Raw genomic sequence first — 7,500 nt, 5'->3', positions numbered from 1 at the left:
CTAAAACACGAAGGAGGAATGAATAAAAGTGGTAGGAGTAAAAACGGAAGTAAGACAAAGACGTAAAAGACGAGGTAAAAGGGTAAGAGTCAAAGTAAATAAGAAAAGGTAAAAGTGAAAGCGGCACAAAGGTTCAACATAAAATGTAAACATATAAAATAACACGTCCAGCATGAATACACCTAGGCAAGTAAAAGGGGCAGTACAACCTTGTTTCAGTATCTCCTGGTGTAAATCCAAAACGTAAATCCATAGGGCAGGCAAACACAGTCAGAATATCCACTTCACTTTATTGTGCAAAAACATGGGGGTTACATGACCTCAGGCGGACGGAGTCGTAGCGGTTAAAACTACGTAAAATAATAAATAATAAACTTTTAAATAAAATTACATAATCATAAAATAGGGTTGCTATTAATAAAAGTAAAAAGACAGGTGCAACCGTGCTTAAAATCCTATTAACAATAAAAATACGTAAAAACTAAGCTACTGCGATTCGATGAGTAAAATCGTAAAAGTAACATGATAAACTTGTAGTAAAATCAATAAAAAATAAAATAAATAAATAATAAGAAATCATTAAAAACAAATGTTAAATAATTTGTAACAGAATAAAACAAAAAGGTAAAAAGGATAAAAGAAATCGCAGCAGATGCGGATGTTCTGTTATCCGCACACCATGTGAACCTTTTACAGATAACGTGGATAATCAGAGATTTATAGTAGAATTTTATTAACAACAATATAAAAAGGTAAAATATATAAAATACAAATAAAAGATGGCCAGAGTAAAACAAAAGTACATCAAAATGTAAAAATAAGGAGGCTGGCGCGGGGAAGCGGTCCACTGTGCTCGACTCCCCTATGGATTACTGCGGGATGCTGGGCAGGATAGGGATAGGAGGGAGGCAGGATAGGCTAGGGAGCAAGGTAGAAGGTAGAACTAGAAGAAGGAAAGAAGAGAAGAGTGAGAAATTAGCATGAACTTAGACAGGAGTGTAATAACGAAGGAAAGAGGGAGAGGGCGAATAAGAGGGGATACGAGGGGACGAGGACGACGAAGGAAAGGAGGGGGGGGGGGGGGGAGGAGATGGGCCAGCCATGGGGGGGGGGGGGGGTTTGAAAACCTCACAACCCTCCCATACCACGGGGTCGGAGAGGACATCGGAGACACACCTGGAAATAGGAACAAGGAAGGCCTGAGCCCGATTACTTGCCTCAAAAGTTACGGGCGTATGTTCAGCTGGACGTGTTAGACACGCATGACCGAACATACAAACAAGTAAAATAAAATGTACAGTAAAATAGAAATTAAAGGTAAAACACAAACAGAAAACTGGAACACTGCAGCAAATCCAACAACAGGGAACGCTGGAAGAAAAACAAAAGGTCACAGGAGATTGCGATCGGCAACAGCGACCCATCTGGAACAAGGTCAGCCCCCTAGGGAGGCCCAGTGGTCAACTCGTCTGCATCAGGCCCACTGGCGAGTTCATCTGGATCACCTGCTGCAGATGGACTGTCGGATCCACTGGCATCATCAACAGCATCTGGGTCTTCAGAAGGGCCAACAGGTCCTGGTCCTGGAATCACTGGGTCATCTGGTTCGGGGTCATCCTCATCCTCTGATGCATACGACAGCTCCTGGGAGGTCTTGAAGGGCTTAAGGTGGTTGAGATGTGCTCTTAACCGCACATCTGTGTGGACGTCTCTCACTTCAAAGGCCAGAGGTCCAAGTTGAGCGACAACTCTGGCAGGTCCTCGCCACTTCCCAGTCAATGGGGGTAAGTGTCCTTCTTAGTAACAGCATTAAGGCCCCGATAATCTACGCAGAAACGTGGTGCTTTACCAGCACCACTGGACTCAACCAAGAGCTACAGGAAGGTTCAATGACGCCTGACTGCACCATGGAGTCGCACTGTTGGCGGATGGTCTCCTTAGTTAACTGAGGCAATCTCCACTGCCGAATACAAACTGGCTCGGCATCTCCTGTGTCAATGCTATGGCGGATCCCAGGAATGTGTCCAACAGCCTCTTCTCCCCCGTCAAAGAGCTCTTGATGCTGCTCTAGCAGCTCATGCAGGTCCAGTCGCTGCGACTCACTTAGATGATCAAGGTTAGGGGGACTACTAGCCTCATCATCTTTATCTCCCAAGCTGGTAACAGCCTCACATGTGGCAACAGCTACAGAAGGTGGAAGGAGAGCATCTTCAATATCCCACTCTTCTGGGATGTCCTCTAAATGATCAGTAAAGTCGTCCCATTCCATCTCTGGTTCAGTAGCTCCTTCAGTAAACAAAGAGGATTCAGTTGAAGTATTTGACTCTGTGACAGTGTAAGCAGCATTCAATAAACTTTCCCCTTCTGGCAAACACTTCGGCTCTGTCTCGGCAGAAGTGGTTGTCATACCCAGACCTTGGGCTACAGACGAACTGACGGGACACCTGTCTCGCCCGGCAGCAGCAATATCTGTATTTCCAGGGGCCGTGTGGTTATGATACTCATTAAAGTCAAGCTCATCCTCAGGGCCAGTCCTGACAGGAGTCGTGCGGTTCCTGGCAGCTGTGTCCGTGGGGAGTGACTGAGCCTGTGATCGAACAGGATGGCTGGTAGGCTTAGGAGCACTGTAGACTTCCCCTACAGATGAGACAGTCCCCAGCCGCATACCTTGCTTCAATATAAGTGGCCGTGAAGAGGAATTCAGGGCCCATACAGAACATCGTCGATGAGAGGCTGTTGTGATGAGGTGAGGCAATGTCAGCTGCTCTGTCACGGCAGGATTTAGAATGACATCCCCATCTACCGGTCCTAGCCTGGAAATACGGCCCTCAAGAAATTGTCCTGAATGTGGCGGAATTTCTGTAAATCTTGCAAGGTGCACGGGAGCTTCTTGTAGAGAAGCTACTTGAGTAGGCCTCTCTTCTCTGGCAGAAGAGTTCACAAAGTCTGCGTTAACCAGACTAACCTGCAGTGAGTGTGCATCAGTGTACAATACTGGAAACTTACAATCTCCTAGGATTAGTTGACCATGAGGGGACTTCGCTTCAGACTGTAAAGTGAAGTCCAAGCGACGCAGAAAGTCGGTTCCTAGGAGAATGTCACCATGGAACGAGAGGTCAGCTACTGTGGTACGGTGAAGTAGCACTTTATCCTCGCTGAGATTAAAGCTTAGGGTTACTTCAGCAGCTGGGTGGAACGGCTCTCCTGAGACACCTTGGAGAATCTTGGTCGATTCATGATGGCGGAGCTCGTTCGCTGGGTCGATCACTTCCAGCGCACTGGGTTTGACCAAGGTAACCTGAGACCCAGTGTCAATAAAGCACAAAATGGTCTTCCCATCAACACTGAGTGCCGCGACTGGCCGTCCTCCGGGTGATGGGACACTCACTGCTGCTGTTTGGACCATCTCTGTCTGGACTGCTGTGGAGCGTGTGTGGGTTCCTCCCTGTAAAGTTGCCAGTGAAGTTGGGAACCCTTCCTTCCTGGCTTCTCGGAAAGGGACACTCACGTGACATGTGACCGCTCCTCCCACATCGGAAACAGGAGTAGGCTGGTGGAGATGGTTGACGTGCAGCAGCCCTGCATTCCCGAGTGCTGTGAGTGGAGCTGTGGTGGTACTCACACCAAACATTCCGACGTGATGTCCGAGGCGATGTAGCAGGTGAAACCGAGGAAGTTGAAGCAGCAACGGGATACAGATCGTAGCGATCGCGGGTGCGGGGTGGTCGGTCTGGAGTGCGACGTCGTACCTCAAAGTCATCCCCTGGGAGCTCATTTGGAGACTGATGGCGGTTGGTAGAGCTGCCATGCCTGATGCCGTACCGGGAGTTCCAGAGCTTCTGGGCGGTTTCTGCTAGTTGTAGGGGTGAGCACTCATCCTTGAGAACAAGGAGATCACGCAGGTTGGATGGTATGCCAGCAAGGAAAACCCGCCTAATTAGTTCTGAGGGCTCTCCAATGGCTTCTCTATGGTCCCGGTACCCTTGAAAGACCGACGCCTCCACCTCAAGGAAGAAATCCATAGGAGCCTGCCTTTCAGTCATGTGGTGATCATACAGAACCTTGTAAAAGTCGGCCGCTGAGTAAGTACCTCTGAACTTACGTCTCAGTTGCCGCTTAAAGGTGTCCCAATCCCTAATACCGTCAAAGCTCTCAGAGTTGATGAGGGTCTCTGCTCTGCCTCGGCAGCTCGCCCTTGCTGCCCGGATATAAGCATCACTAGTTGCAGGCCGGACCAGGTTCTCTATGGCCCGGATGTAGCTCTCAACCTCTTGGTTCCTCTTCAGGGGTTCGCAGGCAGAGGTTTCCCCCTTAAAATGTGGTATGGATTCCCGAGACACAAGGTATGGAACTTCACCCGTAAACTGATGCTGACGACCACGCTCCTCCAACACCATATCTCCATAACACCTTGGTCGCACTGGTGTCGTCAACCTTGGAGCTGGTTCAGGGAATGTCTGGCTAGCTTCCCGATACTGTGTCCGAAATCCAGGATGAGGTATCAGGTAGTCCAGCCCTAATTCCGCTCTCTGGTGTGTGGATGGTACCTCCCTATACAGTTGGTCCTGTTGAAGAGCCCGTTCCTGCTGCTCCAGGCGCCTTTCTCTCTCCTCCAGTTGTCGCTGCCATTTCTGAAGGTCTGTTCCGGTCATGGCTTGACGAATGCCATCATCTGGTCGGTCTGCAGGTGGTGGTGTGGTGGCTCGCTGTCCCTCAGTCTGAGCTACGACTGGGATCTGGCTCCCATTGCTGTGAGAAACTACTGCTTCGGCTGTGGCAGGCCTTTCTTGGAGTCTATCTTCAAGTTGTTTTAGCCTGTCTTCATTCCTCTGGGAGATTTCCTCCATCCTACGGATCATGTCATCCTTGGTCTGCGCTACAAGGTCCGTCATCCTCTGGAACATCTCCTCCATGATTGTGACCTCTCCCTCAACAGCACGAATGGCGTCCTGAACCTGGGTATTGGAGCCTTGTACAACGATGACTGGAAGTGGGGTACGAGTATCAGGCGAGGAAGTACGTGAGCTTGGCTGGCTCACCGATCTGGTGGTACGTACAGGCCTTCCACGCCCAGGCATAATACGGAACCTGGTGACAAGGGGAGCGAAGTCCCACACACAAAGGAGTCGTATGACTCGGTTACAGGGGTATCAAACAGCCAGAGATACAGGCTAACCCAACAAAACACAAGGTGGGCAGTGATGCGTGCCACAAAGCCGTCAAATGCTGGCGCATGAAGACTTTAAAAGTGAAAAAAAACAAAATGGCAAACGTAAAAAAAATGAACCTAGTGCAAAAGAGTGGATAAAACGAAAATTAGCAGGGGCATTAGTAAAACAGACAATAAAAAATGCTGAAAAAGAAAAGCCTCGCTCAAAAACAGTACTAAAATCAAGAAAACCTGAAAGAAAATACAAAACAAGACATAGAAATAAAAATATGGCTCCTCTAAAACTACTAAAACGGCTAGCCTAGCAGGAAAGAGCTAAATACTGGACTTAAAAAATCTCCATACTAGTCAACGAGCAGAGAAACTCCTAAATACACTCCCGGTAGGTCCCACTCGCTGCCACCAAAAATGGGTGTACCTGTAAGGTTACGTGACAGAGGAACCCAAAAGAGGTCACCCGTGAAGCGGGAGACTTCGGGCTTAGGGGCCAAGGAAAGAAGTGGGCCCCGTTCGTTCCTCAAAAAGGGGTGGGGGAGCCAGGCAGAAGGCTTAGAACCCCCACGACCTCACAAGCAAACTAATCCCCGGAAGTGTAGGTCTACCAGGAGCGTGACTAGTATGGAGATGGCACAGAAGTAAATCATAAAATATACATAAAACCTGTACTAATAAAAGTGCAGAAGGCACCAAAGTAAAACCAAACTGAAAACATAAAATTACTAAGAAAGTGCCAGAAGGGCTGAAAATCACTAAAACTGGGCCAGAAGGGCTGAAAATCACTAAAACTGGGCCAGAAGGGCTTAAACTTATTGTAAAAGTGCCAAAAGGGCATGCAAAAATGAAAGTAAAACTAATAGCTAGGCTAAAACACGAAGGAGGAATGAATAAAAGTGGTAGGAGTAAAAACGGAAGTAAGACAAAGACGTAAAAGACGAGGTAAAAGGGTAAGAGTCAAAGTAAATAAGAAAAGGTAAAAGTGAAAGCGGCACAAAGGTTCAACATAAAATGTAAACATATAAAATAACACGTCCAGCATGAATACACCTAGGCAAGTAAAAGGGGCAGTACAACCTTGTTTCAGTATCTCCTGGTGTAAATCCAAAACGTAAATCCATAGGGCAGGCAAACACAGTCAGAATATCCACTTCACTTTATTGTGCAAAAACATGGGGGTTACATGACCTCAGGCGGACGGAGTCGTAGCGGTTAAAACTACGTAAAATAATAAATAATAAACTTTTAAATAAAATTACATAATCATAAAATAGGGTTGCTATTAATAAAAGTAAAAAGACAGGTGCAACCGTGCTTAAAATCCTATTAACAATAAAAATACGTAAAAACTAAGCTACTGCGATTCGATGAGTAAAATCGTAAAAGTAACATGATAAACTTGTAGTAAAATCAATAAAAAATAAAATAAATAAATAATAAGAAATCATTAAAAACAAATGTTAAATAATTTGTAACAGAATAAAACAAAAAGGTAAAAAGGATAAAAGAAATCGCAGCAGATGCGGATGTTCTGTTATCCGCACACCATGTGAACCTTTTACAGATAACGTGGATAATCAGAGATTTATAGTAGAATTTTATTAACAACAATATAAAAAGGTAAAATATATAAAATACAAATAAAAGATGGCCAGAGTAAAACAAAAGTACATCAAAATGTAAAAATAAGGAGGCTGGCGCGGGGAAGCGGTCCACTGTGCTCGACTCCCCTATGGATTACTGCGGGATGCTGGGCAGGATAGGGATAGGAGGGAGGCAGGATAGGCTAGGGAGCAAGGTAGAAGGTAGAACTAGAAGAAGGAAAGAAGAGAAGAGTGAGAAATTAGCATGAACTTAGACAGGAGTGTAATAACGAAGGAAAGAGGGAGAGGGCGAATAAGAGGGGATACGAGGGGACGAGGACGACGAAGGAAAGGAGGGGGGGGGGGTAGGAGATGGGCCAGCCATGGGGGGGGGGGGAGGTTGAAAACCTCACAGGAGTGGTCATTTAATTTTTGATGTTTGTTAGGGTCTAATGTCTCAGGTTTAGAACTACTCAATTTCCTGCTATACAACCCAGCACATCAGCACATAGTTATATTTTTAGAGACCTGTTTATTCTCTAAGTTCGCCTGTACAGCGTGATTTGATTCTACGTGACATAAATGCATTACAGACCGCTGTTAATTCGAGCATTGTAAACTATAATGGTAAAGCCTCCACCAAATGGAAGAAATACCCATTCCTCTGAAATTTAGCGTTCAGGTTGGAAACTGAAAAAAACGCAAAAAATAGTTTAAGGTCTGCCTGTCACTCGCCAATTCGAACAGTCGATG

General features: G+C 46.2%; 1 protein-coding gene across 1 annotated transcript in view; it reads left to right on the top strand.

Moving 5' to 3' along the window:
* The window catches only part of LOC122259439 (uncharacterized), an 88,086-nt gene that overhangs the window by 38,686 nt on the left and 41,900 nt on the right, over positions 1-7,500 (top strand). The window lies entirely within an intron of this gene.

Source organism: Penaeus japonicus, unplaced genomic scaffold, assembly GCF_977035675.1.
Source record: "Penaeus japonicus unplaced genomic scaffold, GWHDUDI00000001_assembly GWHDUDI00000029, whole genome shotgun sequence".
Taxonomy (NCBI): domain Eukaryota; kingdom Metazoa; phylum Arthropoda; class Malacostraca; order Decapoda; family Penaeidae; genus Penaeus; species Penaeus japonicus.
This window is presented reverse-complemented; position numbering and strand designations above follow the sequence as displayed.